The following is a 23,458-nucleotide window of genomic DNA, read 5'->3' on the forward strand; positions in this document are numbered from 1 at the left end:
AAAGCTATCTATTGGGTTTCACTTAAAAGTCCATTGGAAGACTTGACTATTGTTGTTAAAAGACATAGGCATTCATATTATAGAGCCACAAACCACACTAGTAAAATAAAAACATGATAGCATGGGATTCGAACCAATGACAGTCTTAATTTGATAGTGCAAACCCAACACCTTACTAACTGTGCTAACCAGACTGTGCATACCAGACACACAATTTATCAGAGATTTAAGTGAATAAGCTACAGTGTCCAAGGTACTAAACATAATATATTCTATGGGGTGTCATAAGCAAGTCATTAGAATACTTTCCTACTAAATTTATAAGACATAAGCATTCAATATTTGAGTAAACAAAGAGAAAATAAAGCTATCTATTGGGTTTCACTAAAAAGTCCATTGGAAGACTTGACTATTGTTGTTAAAAGACATAGGCATTCATATTATAGAGCCACAAACCACACTAGTAAAATAAAAACATGATAACATGGGATTCGAACCAATGACAGTCTTAATTTGATAGTACAAACCCAACACCTTACTAACTGTGCTAACCAGACTGTGCATAATAGACACACAATTTATCAGAAATTTAAGTGAATAAGCTACAGTGTCCAAGGTACTAAACATAATATATTCTATGGGGTGTCATAAGCAAGTCATTACAATACTTTCCTACTAAATGTATAAGACATAAGCATTCAATATTTGAGTAAACAAAGAGAAAATAAAGCTATCTATTGGGTTTCACTAAAAAGTCCATTGAAAGACTTGACTATTGTTGTTAAAAGACATAGGCATTCATATTATAGAGCCACACACCACACTAGTAAAATAAAAACATGATAACATGGAATTCAAACCAATGACAGTTTTAACTTGATAGTGCAAACCCAACACCTTAGTAACTGTGCTAACCAGACTGTGCATAACAAAACACAATTTATCAGAGATTAAAGTGAATAAGCTACAGTGTCCAAGGTACTAAACATAAATTATTCTATGGGGTGTCATAAGCAAGTCATTAGAATACTTTACTACTAAATTTATAAGACATAAGCATTCAATATTTGAGTAAACAAAGAGAAAATAAAGCTATCTATTTGGTTTCACTAAAAAGTCCATTGGAAGACTTGACTATTGTTGTTAAAAGACATAGGCATTCATATAATAGAGCCACAAACCACACTAGTAAAATAAAAACATGATAACATGGGATTCGAACCAATGACAGTCTTAATTTGATAGTGCAAACCCAACACCTTACTAACTGTGCTAACCAGACTGTGCATACCAGACACACAATTTATCAGAGATTTAAGTGAATAAGCTACAGTGTCTAAGGTAATAAACATAATATATTCTATGGGGTGTCATAAGCAAGTCATTAGAATACTTTCCTACTAAATTTATAAGACATAAGCATTCAATATTTGAGTAAACAAAGAGAAAATAAAGCTATCTATTGGGTTTCACTAAAAAGTCCATTGGAAGACTTGACTATTGTTGTTAAAAGACATAGGCATTCATATTATAGAGCCACAAACAACACTAGTAAAATAAAAACATGATAACATGGGATTCAAACCAATGACAGTCTTAATTTGATAGTGCAAACCCAACACCTTACTAACTGTGCTAACCAGACTGTGCATACCAGATGCCAAATTTATCAGATATTTAAGTGAATAAGCTACAGTGTCCAAGGTACTATACATAATATATTCTATGGGGTGTCATAAGCAAGTCATTAGAATACTTTCCTACTAAATTTATAAGACATAAGCATTCAATATTTTAGTAAACAAAGAGAAAATAAAGCTATCTATTGAGTTTCACTAAAAAGTCCATTGGAAGACTTGACTATTGTTGTTAAAAGACATAGGCATTCATATTATAGAGCCACAAACCACACTAGTAAAATAAAAACATGATAACATGGGATTTGAACCAATGACAGTCTTAATTTGATAGTGCAAACCCTACACCTTACTAACTGTGCTAACCAGACTGTGCATCCCAGACGCACAATTTATCAGAGATTTAAGTGAATAAGCTACAGTGTCCAAGGTACTATACATAATATATTCTATGGGGTGTCATAAGCAAGTCATTAGAATACTTTCCTACTAAATTTATAAGACATAAGCATTCAATATTTGAGTAAACAAAGAGAAAATAAAGCTATCTATTGGGTTTCACTAAAAAGTCCATTGGAAGACTTGACTATTGTTGTTAAAAGACATAAGCATTCATATTATAGAGCCACAAACCACACTAGTAAAATAAAAACATGATAACATGGGATTCGAACCAATGACAGTCTTAATTTGATAGCACAAACCCAACACCTTACTAACTGTGCTAACCAGACTGTGCATAATAGACACACAATTTATCAGAAATTTAAGTGAATAAGCTACAGTGTCCAAGGTACTAAACATAATATATTCTATGGGGTGTCATAAGCAAGTCATTAGAATACTTTCCTACTAAATGTATAAGACATAAGCATTCAATATTTGAGTAAACAAAGAGAAAATAAAGCTATCTATTGGGTTTCACTAAAAAGTCCATTGAAAGACTTGACTATTGTTGTTAAAAGACATAGGCATTCATATTATAGAGCCACACACCACACTAGTAAAATAAAAACATGATAACATGGAATTCAAACCAATGACAGTTTTAACTTGATAGTGCAAACCCAACACCTTAGTAACTGTGCTAACCAGACTGTGCATAACAAAACACAATTTATCAGAGATTAAAGTGAATAAGCTACAGTGTCCAAGGTACTAAACATAAATTATTCTATGGGGTGTCATAAGCAAGTCATTAGAATACTTTACTACTAAATTTATAAGACATAAGCATTCAATATTTGAGTAAACAAAGAGAAAATAAAGCTATCTATTTGGTTTCACTAAAAAGTCCATTGGAAGACTTGACTATTGTTGTTAAAAGACATAGGCATTCATATAATAGAGCCACAAACCACACTAGTAAAATAAAAACATGATAACATGGGATTCGAACCAATGACAGTCTTAATTTGATAGTGCAAACCCAACACCTTACTAACTGTGCTAACCAGACTGTGCATACCAGACACACAATTTATCAGAGATTTAAGTGAATAAGCTACAGTGTCTAAGGTAATAAACATAATATATTCTATGGGGTGTCATAAGCAAGTCATTAGAATACTTTCCTACTAAATTTATAAGACATAAGCATTCAATATTTGAGTAAACAAAGAGAAAATAAAGCTATCTATTGGGTTTCACTAAAAAGTCCATTGGAAGACTTGACTATTGTTGTTAAAAGACATAGGCATTCATATTATAGAGCCACAAACAACACTAGTAAAATAAAAACATGATAACATGGGATTCGAACCAATGACAGTCTTAATTTGATAGTGCAAACCCAACACCTTACTAACTGTGCTAACCAGACTGTGCATACCAGATGCCAAATTTATCAGATATTTAAGTGAATAAGCTACAGTGTCCAAGGTACTATACATAATATATTCTATGGGGTGTCATAAGCAAGTCATTAGAATACTTTCCTACTAAATTTATAAGACATAAGCATTCAATATTTTAGTAAACAAAGAGAAAATAAAGCTATCTATTGAGTTTCACTAAAAAGTCCATTGGAAGACTTGACTATTGTTGTTAAAAGACATAGGCATTCATATTATAGAGCCACAAACCACACTAGTAAAATAAAAACATGATAACATGGGATTTGAACCAATGACAGTCTTAATTTGATAGTGCAAACCCTACACCTTACTAACTGTGCTAACCAGACTGTGCATCCCAGACGCACAATTTATCAGAGATTTAAGTGAATAAGCTACAGTGTCCAAGGTACTAAACATAAATTATTCTATGGGGTGTCATAAGCAAGTCATTAGAATACTTTACTACTAAATTTATAAGACATAAGCATTCAATATTTGAGTAAACAAAGAGAAAATAAAGCTATCTATTTGGTTTCACTAAAAAGTCCATTGGAAGACTTGACTATTGTTGTTAAAAGACATAGGCATTCATATAATAGAGCCACAAACCACACTAGTAAAATAAAAACATGATAACATGGGATTCGAACCAATGACAGTCTTAATTTGATAGTGCAAACCCAACACCTTACTAACTGTGCTAACCAGACTGTGCATACCAGACACACAATTTATCAGAGATTTAAGTGAATAAGCTACAGTGTCTAAGGTAATAAACATAATATATTCTATGGGGTGTCATAAGCAAGTCATTAGAATACTTTCCTACTAAATTTATAAGACATAAGCATTCAATATTTGAGTAAACAAAGAAAAATAAAGCTATCTATTGGGTTTCACTAAAAAGTCCATTGGAAGACTTGACTATTGTTGTTAAAAGACATAGGCATTCATATTATAGAGCCACAAACAACACTAGTAAAATAAAAACATGATAACATGGGATTCGAACCAATGACAGTCTTAATTTGATAGTGCAAACCCAACACCTTACTAACTGTGCTAACCAGACTGTGCATACCAGATGCCAAATTTATCAGATATTTAAGTGAATAAGCTACAGTGTCCAAGGTACTATACATAATATATTCTATGGGGTGTCATAAGCAAGTCATTAGAATACTTTCCTACTAAATTTATAAGACATAAGCATTCAATATTTTAGTAAACAAAGAGAAAATAAAGCTATCTATTGAGTTTCACTAAAAAGTCCATTGGAAGACTTGACTATTGTTGTTAAAAGACATAGGCATTCATATTATAGAGCCACAAACCACACTAGTAAAATAAAAACATGATAACATGGGATTTGAACCAATGACAGTCTTAATTTGATAGTGCAAACCCTACACCTTACTAACTGTGCTAACCAGACTGTGCATCCCAGACGCACAATTTATCAGAGATTTAAGTGAATAAGCTACAGTGTCCAAGGTACTATACATAATATATTCTATGGGGTGTCATAAGCAAGTCATTAGAATACTTTCCTACTAAATTTATAAGACATAAGCATTCAATATTTGAGCAAACAAAGAGAAAATAAAGCTATCTATTGGGTTTCACTTAAAAGTCCATTGGAAGACTTGACTATTGTTGTTAAAAGACATAGGCATTCATATTATAGAGCCACAAACCACACTAGTAAAATAAAAACATGATAGCATGGGATTCGAACCAATGACAGTCTTAATTTGATAGTGCAAACCCAACACCTTACTAACTGTGCTAACCAGACTGTGCATACCAGACACACAATTTATCAGAGATTTAAGTGAATAAGCTACAGTGTCCAAGGTACTAAACATAATATATTCTATGGGGTGTCATAAGCAAGTCATTAGAATACTTTCCTACTAAATTTATAAGACATAAGCATTCAATATTTGAGTAAACAAAGAGAAAATAAAGCTATCTATTGGGTTTCACCAAAAAAGTCCATTGGAAGACTTGACTATTGTTGTTAAAAGACATAAGCATTCATATTATAGAGCCACAAACCACACTAGTAAAATAAAAACATGATAACATGGGATTCGAACCAATGACAGTCTTAATTTGATAGTACAAACCCAACACCTTACTAACTGTGCTAACCAGACTGTGCATAACAGACACACAATTTATCAGAAATTTAAGTGAATAAGCTACAGTGTCCAAGGTACTAAACATAATATATTCTATGGGGTGTCATAAGCAAGTCATTAGAATACTTTCCTACTAAATTTATAAGACATAAGCATTCAATATTTGAGTAAACAAAGAGAAAATAAAGCTATCTATTGGGTTTCACTAAAAAGTCCATTGAAAGACTTGACTATTGTTGTTAAAAGACATAGGCATTCATATTATAGAGCCACAAACCACACTAGTAAAATAAAAACATGATAACATGGAATTCAAACCAATGACAGTTTTAACTTGATAGTGCAAACCCAACACCTTACTAACTGTGCTAACCAGACTGTGCATAAAAAAACACAATTTATCAGAGATTAAAGTGAATAAGCTACAGTGTCCAAGGTACTAAACATAATATATTCTATGGGGTGTCATAAGCAAGTCATTAGAATACTTTCCTACTAAATTTATAAGACATAAGCATTCAATATTTGAGTAAACAAAGATAAAATAAAGCTATCTATTAGGTTTCACTTAAAAGTCCATTGGAAGACTTGACTATTGTTGTTAAAAGACATAGGCATTCATATTATAAAGCCACAAACCACACTAGTAAAATAAAAACATGATAACATGGGATTCGAACCAATGACAGTCTTAATTTGATAGTGCAAACCCAACACTTTACTAATTGTGCTAACCAGACTGTGCATGCCAAACATACAATTTATCAGAGATTTAAGTGAATAAGCTACAGTGTCCAAGGTACTAAACATAATATATTCTATGGGGTGTCATAAGCAAGTCATTAGAATACTTTCCTACTAAATTTATAAGACATAAGCATTCAATATTTGAGTAAACAAAGAGAAAATAAAGCTATCTATTGGGTTTCACTAAAAAGTCCATTGAAAGACTTGACTATTGTTGTTAAAAGACATAGGCATTCATATTATAGAGCCACACACCACACTAGTAAAATAAAAACATGATAACATGGAATTCAAACCAATGACAGTTTTAACTTGATAGTGCAAACCCAACACCTTAGTAACTGTGCTAACCAGACTGTGCATAACAAAACACAATTTATCAGAGATTAAAGTGAATAAGCTACAGTGTCCAAGGTACTAAACATAAATTATTCTATGGGGTGTCATAAGCAAGTCATTAGAATACTTTACTACTAAATTTATAAGACATAAGCATTCAATATTTGAGTAAACAAAGAGAAAATAAAGCTATCTATTTGGTTTCACTAAAAAGTCCATTGGAAGACTTGACTATTGTTGTTAAAAGACATAGGCATTCATATAATAGAGCCACAAACCACACTAGTAAAATAAAAACATGATAACATGGGATTCGAACCAATGACAGTCTTAATTTGATAGTGCAAACCCAACACCTTACTAACTGTGCTAACCAGACTGTGCATACCAGACACACAATTTATCAGAGATTTAAGTGAATAAGCTACAGTGTCTAAGGTAATAAACATAATATATTCTATGGGGTGTCATAAGCAAGTCATTAGAATACTTTCCTACTAAATTTATAAGACATAAGCATTCAATATTTGAGTAAACAAAGAGAAAATAAAGCTATCTATTGGGTTTCACTAAAAAGTCCATTGGAAGACTTGACTATTGTTGTTAAAAGACATAGGCATTCATATTATAGAGCCACAAACAACACTAGTAAAATAAAAACATGATAACATGGGATTCAAACCAATGACAGTCTTAATTTGATAGTGCAAACCCTACACCTTACTAACTGTGCTAACCAGACTGTGCATCCCAGACGCACAATTTATCAGAGATTTAAGTGAATAAGCTACAGTGTCCAAGGTACTATACATAATATATTCTATGGGGTGTCATAAGCAAGTCATTAGAATACTTTCCTACTAAATTTATAAGACATAAGCATTCAATATTTGAGCAAACAAAGAGAAAATAAAGCTATCTATTGGGTTTCACTTAAAAGTCCATTGGAAGACTTGACTATTGTTGTTAAAAGACATAGGCATTCATATTATAGAGCCACAAACCACACTAGTAAAATAAAAACATTATAACATGGGATTCGAACCAATGACAGTCTTAATTTGATAGTACAAACCCAACACCTTACTAACTGTGCTAACCAGACTGTGCATAACAGACACACAATTTATCAGAAATTTAAGTGAATAAGCTACAGTGTCCAAGGTACTAAACATAATATATTCTATGGGGTGTCATAAGCAAGTCATTAGAATACTTTCCTACTAAATTTATAAGACATAAGCATTCAATATTTGAGTAAACAAAGAGAAAATAAAGCTATCTATTGGGTTTCACTAAAAAGTCCATTGAAAGACTTGACTATTGTTGTTAAAAGACATAGGCATTCATATTATAGAGCCACAAACCACACTAGTAAAATAAAAACATGATAACATGGAATTCAAACCAATGACAGTTTTAACTTGATAGTGCAAACCCAACACCTTACTAACTGTGCTAACCAGACTGTGCATACCAGATGCCAAACTTATCAGATATTTAAGTGAATAAGCTACAGTGTCTAAGGTACTAAACATAATATATTCTATGGGGTGTCATAAGCAAGTCATTAGAATACTTTCCTAATAAATTTATAAAACATAAGCATTCAATATTTGAGTAAACAAAGAGAAAATAAAGCTATCTATTGGGTTTCACTTAAAAGTCCATTGGAAGACTTGACTATTGTTGTTAAAAGACATAGGCATTCATATTATAGAGCCACAAACCACACTAGTAAAATAAAAACATGATAACATGGAATTCAAACCAATGACAGTTTTAACTTGATAGTGCAAACCCAACACCTTACTAACTGTGCTAACCAGACTGTGCATACCAGATGCCAAACTTATCAGATATTTAAGTGAATAAGCTACAGTGTCTAAGGTACTAAACATAATATATTCTATGGGGTGTCATAAGCAAGTCATTAGAATACTTTCCTACTAAATTTATAAAACATAAGCATTCAATATTTGAGTAAACAAAGAGAAAATAAAGCTATCTATTGGGTTTCACTTAAAAGTCCATTGGAAGACTTGACTATTGTTGTTAAAAGACATAGGCATTCATATTATAGAGCCACAAACAACACTAGTAAAATAAAAACATTATAACATGGGATTCGAACCAATGACAGTCTTAATTTGATAGTACAAACCCAACACCTTACTAACTGTGCTAACCAGACTGTGCATAACAAAACACAATTTATCAGAGATTAAAGTGAATAAGCTACAGTGTCCAAGGTACTAAACATAATATATTCTATAGGGTGTCATAAGCAAGTCATTAGAATACTTTACTACTAAATTTATAAGACATAAGCATTCAATATTTGAGTAAACAAAGAGAAAATAAAGCTATCTATTGGGTTTCACTAAAAAGTCCATTGGAAGACTTGACTATTGTTGTTAAAAGACATAGGCATTCATATTATAGAGCCACAAACCACACTAGTAAAATAAAAACATGATAACATGGCATTCGAACCAATTACAGTTTTAATTTGATAGTGCAAACCCAACACCTTACTAACTGTGCTAACCAGACTGTGCATACCAGATGCCAAACTTATCAGATATTTAAGTGAATAAGCTACAGTGTCTAAGGTACTAAACATAATATATTCTATGGGGTGTCATAAGCAAGTCATTAGAATACTTTCCTACTAAATTTATAAAACATAAGCATTCAATATTTGAGTAAACAAAGAGAAAATAAAGCTATCTATTGGGTTTCACTTAAAAGTCCATTGGAAGACTTGACTATTGTTGTTAAAAGACATAGGCATTCATATTATAGAGCCACAAACCACACTAGTAAAATAAAAACATGATAACATGGGATTCGAACCAATGACAGTCTTAATTTGATAGTGCAAACCCAACACCTTACTAACTGTGCTAACCAGACTGTGCATACCAGATGCCAAATTTATCAGATATTTAAGTGAATAAGCTACAGTGTCCAAGGTACTATACATAATATATTCTATGGGGTGTCATAAGCAAGTCATTAGAATACTTTCCTACTAAATTTATAAGACATAAGCATTCAATATTTTAGTAAACAAAGAGAAAATAAAGCTATCTATTGAGTTTCACTAAAAAGTCCATTGGTAGACTTGACTATTGTTGTTAAAAGACATAGGCATTCATATTATAGAGCCACAAACCACACTAGTAAAATAAAAACATGATAACATGGGATTCGAACCAATGACAGTCTTAATTTGATAGTGCAAACCCTACACCTTACTAACTGTGCTAACCAGACTGTGCATACCAGACGCACAATTTATCAGAGATTTAAGTGAATAAGCTACAGTGTCCAAGGTACTATACATAATATATTCTATGGGGTGTCATAAGCAAGTCATTAGAATACTTTCCTACTAAATTTATAAGACATAAGCATTCAATATTTGAGCAAACAAAGAGAAAATAAAGCTATCTATTGGGTTTCACTTAAAAGTCCATTGGAAGACTTGACTATTGTTGTTAAAAGACATAGGCATTCATATTATAGAGCCACAAACCACACTAGTAAAATAAAAACATGATAGCATGGGATTCGAACCAATGACAGTCTTAATTTGATAGTGCAAACCCAACACCTTACTAACTGTGCTAACCAGACTGTGCATACCAGACACACAATTTATCAGAGATTTAAGTGAATAAGCTACAGTGTCCAAGGTACTAAACATAATATATTCTATGGGGTGTCATAAGCAAGTCATTAGAATACTTTCCTACTAAATTTATAAGACATAAGCATTCAATATTTGAGTAAACAAAGAGAAAATAAAGCTATCTATTGGGTTTCACTAAAAAGTCCATTGGAAGACTTGACTATTGTTGTTAAAAGACATAAGCATTCATATTATAGAGCCACAAACCACACTAGTAAAATAAAAACATGATAACATGGGATTCGAACCAATGACAGTCTTAATTTGATAGTACAAACCCAACACCTTACTAACTGTGCTAACCAGACTGTGCATAATAGACACACAATTTATCAGAAATTTAAGTGAATAAGCTACAGTGTCCAAGGTACTAAACATAATATATTCTATGGGGTGTCATAAGCAAGTCATTAGAATACTTTCCTACTAAATGTATAAGACATAAGCATTCAATATTTGAGTAAACAAAGAGAAAATAAAGCTATCTATTGGGTTTCACTAAAAAGTCCATTGAAAGACTTGACTATTGTTGTTAAAAGACATAGGCATTCATATTATAGAGCCACACACCACACTAGTAAAATAAAAACATGATAACATGGAATTCAAACCAATGACAGTTTTAACTTGATAGTGCAAACCCAACACCTTAGTAACTGTGCTAACCAGACTGTGCATAACAAAACACAATTTATCAGAGATTAAAGTGAATAAGCTACAGTGTCCAAGGTACTAAACATAAATTATTCTATGGGGTGTCATAAGCAAGTCATTAGAATACTTTACTACTAAATTTATAAGACATAAGCATTCAATATTTGAGTAAACAAAGAGAAAATAAAGCTATGTATTTGGTTTCACTAAAAAGTCCATTGGAAGACTTGACTATTGTTGTTAAAAGACATAGGCATTCATATAATAGAGCCACAAACCACACTAGTAAAATAAAAACATGATAACATGGGATTCGAACCAATGACAGTCTTAATTTGATAGTGCAAACCCAACACCTTACTAACTGTGCTAACCAGACTGTGCATACCAGACACACAATTTATCAGAGATTTAAGTGAATAAGCTACAGTGTCTAAGGTAATAAACATAATATATTCTATGGGGTGTCATAAGCAAGTCATTAGAATACTTTCCTACTAAATTTATAAGACATAAGCATTCAATATTTGAGTAAACAAAGAGAAAATAAAGCTATCTATTGGGTTTCACTAAAAAGTCCATTGGAAGACTTGACTATTGTTGTTAAAAGACATAGGCATTCATATTATAGAGCCACAAACAACACTAGTAAAATAAAAACATGATAACATGGGATTCAAACCAATGACAGTCTTAATTTGATAGTGCAAACCCAACACCTTACTAACTGTGCTAACCAGACTGTGCATACCAGATGCCAAATTTATCAGATATTTAAGTGAATAAGCTACAGTGTCCAAGGTACTATACATAATATATTCTATGGGGTGTCATAAGCAAGTCATTAGAATACTTTCCTACTAAATTTATAAGACATAAGCATTCAATATTTTAGTAAACAAAGAGAAAATAAAGCTATCTATTGAGTTTCACTAAAAAGTCCATTGGAAGACTTGACTATTGTTGTTAAAAGACATAGGCATTCATATTATAGAGCCACAAACCACACTAGTAAAATAAAAACATGATAACATGGGATTTGAACCAATGACAGTCTTAATTTGATAGTGCAAACCCTACACCTTACTAACTGTGCTAACCAGACTGTGCATCCCAGACGCACAATTTATCAGAGATTTAAGTGAATAAGCTACAGTGTCCAAGGTACTATACATAATATATTCTATGGGGTGTCATAAGCAAGTCATTAGAATACTTTCCTACTAAATTTATAAGACATAAGCATTCAATATTTGAGTAAACAAAGAGAAAATAAAGCTATCTATTGGGTTTCACTAAAAAGTCCATTGGAAGACTTGACTATTGTTGTTAAAAGACATAAGCATTCATATTATAGAGCCACAAACCACACTAGTAAAATAAAAACATGATAACATGGGATTCGAACCAATGACAGTCTTAATTTGATAGTACAAACCCAACACCTTACTAACTGTGCTAACCAGACTGTGCATAATAGACACACAATTTATCAGAAATTTAAGTGAATAAGCTACAGTGTCCAAGGTACTAAACATAATATATTCTATGGGGTGTCATAAGCAAGTCATTAGAATACTTTCCTACTAAATGTATAAGACATAAGCATTCAATATTTGAGTAAACAAAGAGAAAATAAAGCTATCTATTGGGTTTCACTAAAAAGTCCATTGAAAGACTTGACTATTGTTGTTAAAAGACATAGGCATTCATATTATAGAGCCACACACCACACTAGTAAAATAAAAACATGATAACATGGAATTCAAACCAATGACAGTTTTAACTTGATAGTGCAAACCCAACACCTTAGTAACTGTGCTAACCAGACTGTGCATAACAAAACACAATTTATCAGAGATTAAAGTGAATAAGCTACAGTGTCCAAGGTACTAAACATAAATTATTCTATGGGGTGTCATAAGCAAGTCATTAGAATACTTTACTACTAAATTTATAAGACATAAGCATTCAATATTTGAGTAAACAAAGAGAAAATAAAGCTATCTATTTGGTTTCACTAAAAAGTCCATTGGAAGACTTGACTATTGTTGTTAAAAGACATAGGCATTCATATAATAGAGCCACAAACCACACTAGTAAAATAAAAACATGATAACATGGGATTCGAACCAATGACAGTCTTAATTTGATAGTGCAAACCCAACACCTTACTAACTGTGCTAACCAGACTGTGCATACCAGACACACAATTTATCAGAGATTTAAGTGAATAAGCTACAGTGTCTAAGGTAATAAACATAATATATTCTATGGGGTGTCATAAGCAAGTCATTAGAATACTTTCCTACTAAATTTATAAGACATAAGCATTCAATATTTGAGTAAACAAAGAGAAAATAAAGCTATCTATTGGGTTTCACTAAAAAGTCCATTGGAAGACTTGACTATTGTTGTTAAAAGACATAGGCATTCATATTATAGAGCCACAAACAACACTAGTAAAATAAAAACATGATAACATGGGATTCGAACCAATGACAGTCTTAATTTGATAGTGCAAACCCAACACCTTACTAACTGTGCTAACCAGACTGTGCATACCAGATGCCAAATTTATCAGATATTTAAGTGAATAAGCTACAGTGTCCAAGGTACTATACATAATATATTCTATGGGGTGTCATAAGCAAGTCATTAGAATACTTTCCTACTAAATTTATAAGACATAAGCATTCAATATTTTAGTAAACAAAGAGAAAATAAAGCTATCTATTGAGTTTCACTAAAAAGTCCATTGGAAGACTTGACTATTGTTGTTAAAAGACATAGGCATTCATATTATAGAGCCACAAACCACACTAGTAAAATAAAAACATGATAACATGGGATTTGAACCAATGACAGTCTTAATTTGATAGTGCAAACCCTACACCTTACTAACTGTGCTAACCAGACTGTGCATCCCAGACGCACAATTTATCAGAGATTTAAGTGAATAAGCTACAGTGTCCAAGGTACTATACATAATATATTCTATGGGGTGTCATAAGCAAGTCATTAGAATACTTTCCTACTAAATTTATAAGACATAAGCATTCAATATTTGAGCAAACAAAGAGAAAATAAAGCTATCTATTGGGTTTCACTTAAAAGTCCATTGGAAGACTTGACTATTGTTGTTAAAAGACATAGGCATTCATATTATAGAGCCACAAACCACACTAGTAAAATAAAAACATGATAGCATGGGATTCGAACCAATGACAGTCTTAATTTGATAGTGCAAACCCAACACCTTACTAACTGTGCTAACCAGACTGTGCATACCAGACACACAATTTATCAGAGATTTAAGTGAATAAGCTACAGTGTCCAAGGTACTAAACATAATATATTCTATGGGGTGTCATAAGCAAGTCATTAGAATACTTTCCTACTAAATTTATAAGACATAAGCATTCAATATTTGAGTAAACAAAGAGAAAATAAAGCTATCTATTGGGTTTCACTAAAAAGTCCATTGAAAGACTTGACTATTGTTGTTAAAAGACATAGGCATTCATATTATAGAGCCACAAACCACACTAGTAAAATAAAAACATGATAACATGTAATTCAAACCAATGACAGTTTTAACTTGATAGTGCAAACCCAACACCTTACTAACTGTGCTAACCAGACTGTGCATAAAAAAACACAATTTATCAGAGATTAAAGTGAATAAGCTACAGTGTCCAAGGTACTAAACATAATATATTCTATGGGGTGTCATAAGCAAGTCATTAGAATACTTTCCTACTAAATTTATAAGACATAAGCATTCAATATTTGAGTAAACAAAGATAAAATAAAGCTATCTATTAGGTTTCACTTAAAAGTCCATTGGAAGACTTGACTATTGTTGTTAAAAGACATAGGCATTCATATTATAAAGCCACAAACCACACTAGTAAAATAAAAACATGATAACATGGGATTCGAACCAATGACAGTCTTAATTTGATAGTGCAAACCCAACACTTTACTAATTGTGCTAACCAGACTGTGCATGCCAAACATACAATTTATCAGAGATTTAAGTGAATAAGCTACAGTGTCCAAGGTACTAAACATAATATATTCTATGGGGTGTCATAAGCAAGCCATAAGAATACTTTCCAACTAAATTTATAAGACATAAGCATACAATATTTAAGTAAACAAAGAGAAAATAAAGCTATCTATTGGGTTTCACTAAAAAGTCCATTGAAAGACTTGACTATTGTTGTTAAAATACATAGGCATTCATATTATAGAGCCACAAACCACACTAGTAAAATAAAAACATGATAACATGGAATTCAAACCAATGACAGTTTTAACTTGATAGTGCAAACCCAACACCTTACTAACTGTGCTAACCAGACTGTGCATAACAAAACACAATTTATCAGAGATTAAAGTGAATAAGCTACAGTGTCCAAGGTACTAAACATAATATATTCTATAGGGTGTCATAAGCAAGTCATTAGAATACTTTACTACTAAATTTATAAGACATAAGCATTCAATATTTGAGTAAACAAAGAGAAAATAAAGCTATCTATTGGGTTTCACTAAAAAGTCCATTGGAAGACTTGACTATTGTTGTTAAAAGACATAGGCATTCATATTATAGAGCCACAAACCACACTAGTAAAATAAAAACATGATAACATGGCATTCGAACCAATTACAGTTTTAATTTGATAGTGCAAACCCAACACCTTACTAACTGTGCTAACCAGACTGTGCATACCAGATGCCAAACTTATCAGATATTTAAGTGAATAAGCTACAGTGTCTAAGGTACTAAACATAATATATTCTATGGGGTGTCATAAGCAAGTCATTAGAATACTTTCCAACTAAATTTATAAAACATAAGCATTCAATATTTGAGTAAGCAAAGAGAAAATAAAGCTATCTATTGGGTTTCACTTAAAAGTCCATTGGAAGACTTGACTATTGTTGTTAAAAGACATAGGCATTCATATTATAGAGCCACAAACAACACTAGTAAAATAAAAACATGATAACATGGGATTCGAACCAATGACAGTCTTAATTTGATAGTGCAAACCCAACACCTTACTAACTGTGCTAACCAGACTGTGCATACCAGATGCCAAATTTATCAGATATTTAAGTGAATAAGCTACAGTGTCCAAGGTACTATACATAATATATTCTATGGGGTGTCATAAGCAAGTCATTAGAATACTTTCCTACTAAATTTATAAGACATAAGCATTCAATATTTTAGTAAACAAAGAGAAAATAAAGCTATCTATTGAGTTTCACTAAAAAGTCCATTGGAAGACTTGACTATTGTTGTTAAAAGACATAGGCATTCATATTATAGAGCCACAAACCACACTAGTAAAATAAAAACATGATAACATGGGATTCAAACCAATGACAGTCTTAATTTGATAGTGCAAACCCTACACCTTACTAACTGTGCTAACCAGACTGTGCATACCAGACGCACAATTTATCAGAGATTTAAGTGAATAAGCTACAGTGTCCAAGGTACTATACATAATATATTCTATGGGGTGTCATAAGCAAGTCATTAGAATACTTTCCTACTAAATTTATAAGACATAAGCATACAATATTTGAGCAAACAAAGAGAAAATAAAGCTATCTATTGGGTTTCACTTAAAAGTCCATTGGAAGACTTGACTATTGTTGTTAAAAGACATAGGCATTCATATTATAGAGCCACAAACCACACTAGTAAAATAAAAACATGATAGCATGGGATTCGAACCAATGACAGTCTTAATTTGATAGTGCAAACCCAACACCTTACTAACTGTGCTAACCAGACTGTGCATACCAGACACACAATTTATCAGAGATTTAAGTGAATAAGCTACAGTGTCCAAGGTACTAAACATAATATATTCTATGGGGTGTCATAAGCAAGTCATTAGAATACTTTCCTACTATATTTATAAGACATAAGCATTCAATATTTGAGTAAACAAAGAGAAAATAAAGCTATCTATTGGGTTTCACTAAAAAGTCCATTGGAAGACTTGACTATTGTTGTTAAAAGACATAAGCATTCATATTATAGAGCCACAAACCACACTAGTAAAATAAAAACATGATAACATGGGATTCGAACCAATGACAGTCTTAATTTGATAGTACAAACCCAACACCTTACTAACTGTGCTAACCAGACTGTGCATAACAGACATACAATTTATCAGAAATTTAAGTGAATAAGCTACAGTGTCCAAGGTACTAAACATAATATATTCTATGGGGTGTCATAAGCAAGTGATTAGAATACTTTCCTACTAAATTTATAAGACATAAGCATTCAATATTTGAGTAAACAAAGAGAAAATAAAGCTATCTATTGGGTTTCACTAAAAAGTCCATTGAAAGACTTGACTATTGTTGTTAAAAGACATAGGCATTCATATTATAGAGCCACAAACCACACTAGTAAAATAAAAACATGATAACATGGAATTCAAACCAATGACAGTTTTAACTTGATAGTGCAAACCCAACACCTTACTAACTGTGCTAACCAGACTGTGCATAAAAAACACAATTTATCAGAGATTAAAGTGAATAAGCTACAGTGTCCAAGGTACTAAACATAATATATTCTATGGGGTGTCATAAGCAAGTCATTAGAATACTTTCCTACTAAATTTATAAGACATAAGCATTCAATATTTGAGTAAACAAAGAGAAAATAAAGCTATCTATTGGGTTTCACTTAAAAGTCCATTGGAAGACTTGACTATTGTTGTTAAAAGACATAGACATTCATATTATAAAGCCACAAACCACACTAGTAAAATAAAAACATGATAACATGGGATTCGAACCAATGACAGTCTTAATTTGATAGTGCAAACCCAACACTTTACTAATTGTGCTAACCAGACTGTGCATGCCAAACATACAATTTATCAGAGATTTAAGTGAATAAGCTACAGTGTCCAAGGTACTAAACATAATATATTCTATGGGGTGTCATAAGCAAGCCATAAGAATACTTTCCTACTAAATTTATAAGACATAAGCATACAATATTTAAGTAAACAAAGAGAAAATAAAGCTATCTATTGGGTTTCACTAAAAAGTCCATTGAAAGACTTGACTATTGTTGTTAAAAGACATAGGCATTCATATTATAGAGCCACAAACCACACTAGTAAAATAAAAACATGATAACATGGAATTCAAACCAATGACAGTTTTAACTTGATAGTGCAAACCCAACACCTTACTAACTGTGCTAACCAGACTGTGCATAACAAAACACAATTTATCAGAGATTAAAGTGAATAAGCTACAGTGTCCAAGGTACTAAACATAATATATTCTATAGGGTGTCATAAGCAAGTCATTAGAATACTTTACTACTAAATTTATAAGACATAAGCATTCAATATTTGAGTAAACAAAGAGAAAATAAAGCTATCTATTGGGTTTCACTAAAAAGTCCATTGGAAGACTTGACTATTGTTGTTAAAAGACATAGGCATTCATATTATAGAGCCACAAACCACACTAGTAAAATAAAAACATGATAACATGGCATTCGAACCAATTACAGTTTTAATTTGATAGTGCAAACCCAACACCTTACTAACTGTGCTAACCAGACTGTGCATACCAGATGCCAAACTTATCAGATATTTAAGTGAATAAGCTACAGTGTCTAAGGTACTAAACATAATATATTCTATGGGGTGTCATAAGCAAGTCATTAGAATACTTTCCAACTAAATTTATAAAACATAAGCATTCAATATTTGAGTAAACAAAGAGAAAATAAAGCTATCTATTGGGTTTCACTTAAAAGTCCATTGGAAGACTTGACTATTGTTGTTAAAAGACATAGGCATTCATATTATAGAGCCACAAACAACACTAGTAAAATAAAAACATGATAACATGGGATTCGAACCAATGACAGTCTTAATTTGATAGTGCAAACCCAACACCTTACTAACTGTGCTAACCAGACTGTGCATACCAGATGCCAAATTTATCAGATATTTAAGTGAATAAGCTACAGTGTCCAAGGTACTATACATAATATATTCTATGGGGTGTCATAAGCAAGTCATTAGAATACTTTCCTACTAAATTTATAAGACATAAGCATTCAATATTTTAGTAAACAAAGAGAAAATAAAGCTATCTATTGAGTTTCACTAAAAAGTCCATTGGTAGACTTGACTATTGTTGTTAAAAGACATAGGCATTCATATTATAGAGCCACAAACCACACTAGTAAAATAAAAACATGATAACATGGGATTCGAACCAATGACAGTCTTAATTTGATAGTGCAAACCCTACACCTTACTAACTGTGCTAACCAGACTGTGCATACCAGACGCACAATTTATCAGAGATTTAAGTGAATAAGCTACAGTGTCCAAGGTACTATACATAATATATTCTATGGGGTGTCATAAGCAAGTCATTAGAATACTTTCCTACTAAATTTATAAGACATAAGCATTCAATATTTGAGCAAACAAAGAGAAAATAAAGCTATCTATTGGGTTTCACTTAAAAGTCCATTGGAAGACTTGACTATTGTTGTTAAAAGACATAGGCATTCATATTATAGAGCCACAAACCACACTAGTAAAATAAAAACATGATAGCATGGGATTCGAACCAATGACAGTCTTAATTTGATAGTGCAAACCCAACACCTTACTAACTGTGCTAACCAGACTGTGCATACCAGACACACAATTTATCAGAGATTTAAGTGAATAAGCTACAGTGTCCAAGGTACTAAACATAATATATTCTATGGGGTGTCATAAGCAAGTCATTAGAATACTTTCCTACTAAATTTATAAGACATAAGCATTCAATATTTGAGTAAACAAAGAGAAAATAAAGCTATCTATTGGGTTTCACTAAAAAGTCCATTGGAAGACTTGACTATTGTTGTTAAAAGACATAAGCATTCATATTATAGAGCCACAAACCACACTAGTAAAATAAAAACATGATAACATGGGATTCGAACCAATGACAGTCTTAATTTGATAGTACAAACCCAACACCTTACTAACTGTGCTAACCAGACTGTGCATAATAGACACACAATTTATCAGAAATTTAAGTGAATAAGCTACAGTGTCCAAGGTACTAAACATAATATATTCTATGGGGTGTCATAAGCAAGTCATTAGAATACTTTCCTACTAAATGTATAAGACATAAGCATTCAATATTTGAGTAAACAAAGAGAAAATAAAGCTATCTATTGGGTTTCACTAAAAAGTCCATTGAAAGACTTGACTATTGTTGTTAAAAGACATAGGCATTCATATTATAGAGCCACACACCACACTAGTAAAATAAAAACATGATAACATGGAATTCAAACCAATGACAGTTTTAACTTGATAGTGCAAACCCAACACCTTAGTAACTGTGCTAACCAGACTGTGCATAACAAAACACAATTTATCAGAGATTAAAGTGAATAAGCTACAGTGTCCAAGGTACTAAACATAAATTATTCTATGGGGTGTCATAAGCAAGTCATTAGAATACTTTACTACTAAATTTATAAGACATAAGCATTCAATATTTGAGTAAACAAAGAGAAAATAAAGCTATCTATTTGGTTTCACTAAAAAGTCCATTGGAAGACTTGACTATTGTTGTTAAAAGACATAGGCATTCATATAATAGAGCCACAAACCACACTAGTAAAATAAAAACATGATAACATGGGATTCGAACCAATGACAGTCTTAATTTGATAGTGCAAACCCAACACCTTACTAACTGTGCTAACCAGACTGTGCATACCAGACACACAATTTATCAGAGATTTAAGTGAATAAGCTACAGTGTCTAAGGTAATAAACATAATATATTCTATGGGGTGTCATAAGCAAGTCATTAGAATACTTTCCTACTAAATTTATAAGACATAAGCATTCAATATTTGAGTAAACAAAGAGAAAATAAAGCTATCTATTGGGTTTCACTAAAAAGTCCATTGGAAGACTTGACTATTGTTGTTAAAAGACATAGGCATTCATATTATAGAGCCACAAACAACACTAGTAAAATAAAAACATGATAACATGGGATTCAAACCAATGACAGTCTTAATTTGATAGTGCAAACCCAACACCTTACTAACTGTGCTAACCAGACTGTGCATACCAGATGCCAAATTTATCAGATATTTAAGTGAATAAGCTACAGTGTCCAAGGTACTATACATAATATATTCTATGGGGTGTCATAAGCAAGTCATTAGAATACTTTCCTACTAAATTTATAAGACATAAGCATTCAATATTTTAGTAAACAAAGAGAAAATAAAGCTATCTATTGAGTTTCACTAAAAAGTCCATTGGAAGACTTGACTATTGTTGTTAAAAGACATAGGCATTCATATTATAGAGCCACAAACCACACTAGTAAAATAAAAACATGATAACATGGGATTTGAACCAATGACAGTCTTAATTTGATAGTGCAAACCCTACACCTTACTAACTGTGCTAACCAGACTGTGCATACCAGATGCCAAATTTATCAGATATTTAAGTGAATAAGCTACAGTGTCCAAGGTACTATACATAATATATTCTATGGGGTGTCATAAGCAAGTCATTAGAATACTTTCCTACTAAATTTATAAGACATAAGCATTCAATATTTTAGTAAACAAAGAGAAAATAAAGCTATCTATTGAGTTTCACTAAAAAGTCCATTGGAAGACTTGACTATTGTTGTTAAAAGACATAGGCATTCATATTATAGAGCCACAAACCACACTAGTAAAATAAAAACATGATAACATGGGATTCGAACCAATGACAGTCTTAATTTGATAGTGCAAACCCAACACCTTACTAACTGTGCTAACCACACTGTGCATACCAGACGCACAATTTATCAGAGATTTAAGTGAATAAGCTACAGTGTCCAAGGTACTATACATAATATATTCTATGGGGTGTCATAAGCAAGTCATTAGAATACTTTCCTACTAAATTTATAAGACATAAGCATTCAATATTTGAGCAAACAAAGATAAAATAAAGCTATCTATTGAGTTTCACTAAAAAGTCCATTGGAAGACTTGACTATTGTTGTTAAAAGACATAGGCATTCATATTATAGAGCCACAAACCACACTAGTAAAATAAAAAGATGATAGCATGGGATTCGAACCAATGACAGTCTTAATTTGATAGTGCAAACCCAACACCTTACTAACTGTGCTAACCAGACTGTGCATACCAGACACACAATTTATCAGAGATTTAAGTGAATAAGCTACAGTGTCCAAGGTACTAAACATAATATATTCTATGGGGTGTCATAAGCAAGTCATTAGAATACTTTCCTACTAAATTTATAAGACATAAGCATTCAATATTTGAGTAAACAAAGAGAAAATAAAGCTATCTATTGGGTTTCACTAAAAAGTCCATTGGAAGACTTGACTATTGTTGTTAAAAGACATAAGCATTCATATTATAGAGCCACAAACCACACTAGTAAAATAAAAACATGATAACAAGGGATTCGAACCAATGACAGTCTTAATTTGATAGTACAAACCCAACACCTTACTAACTGTGCTAACCAGACTGTGCATAACAAACACACAATTTATCAGAAATTTAAGTGAATAAGCTACAGTGTCCAAGGTACTAAACATAATATATTCTATGGGGTGTCATAAGCAAGTCATTAGAATACTTTCCTACTAAATTTATAAGACATAAGCATTCAATATTTGAGTAAACAAAGAGAAAATAAAGCTATCTATTGGGTTTCACTAAAAAGTCCATTGAAAGACTTGACTATTGTTGTTAAAAGACATAGGCATTCATATTATAGAGCCACAAACCACACTAGTAAAATAAAAACATGATAACATGGAATTCAAACCAATGACAGTTTTAACTTGATAGTGCAAACCCAACACCTTACTAACTGTGCTAACCAGACTGTGCATAAAAAAACACAATTTATCAGAGATTAAAGTGAATAAGCTACAGTGTCCAAGGTACTAAACATAATATATTCTATGGGGTGTCATAAGCAAGTCATTAGAATACTTTACTACTAAATTTATAAGACATAAGCATTCAATATTTGAGTAAACAAAGAGAAAATAAAGCTATCTATTGGGTTTCACTAAAAAGTCCATTGAAAGACTTGACTATTGTTGTTAAAAGACTTAGGCATTCATATTATAGAGCCACAAACCACACTAGTAAAATAAAAACATGATAACATGGAATTCAAACCAATGACAGTTTTAACTTGATAGTGCAAACCCAACACCTTACTAACTGTGCTAACCAGACTGTGCATAACAAAACACAATTTATCAGAGATTAAAATGAATAAGCT

This window comes from Pseudophryne corroboree, chromosome 4 (assembly GCF_028390025.1).
Source record: "Pseudophryne corroboree isolate aPseCor3 chromosome 4, aPseCor3.hap2, whole genome shotgun sequence".
Taxonomy (NCBI): Eukaryota; Metazoa; Chordata; class Amphibia; order Anura; family Myobatrachidae; genus Pseudophryne; species Pseudophryne corroboree.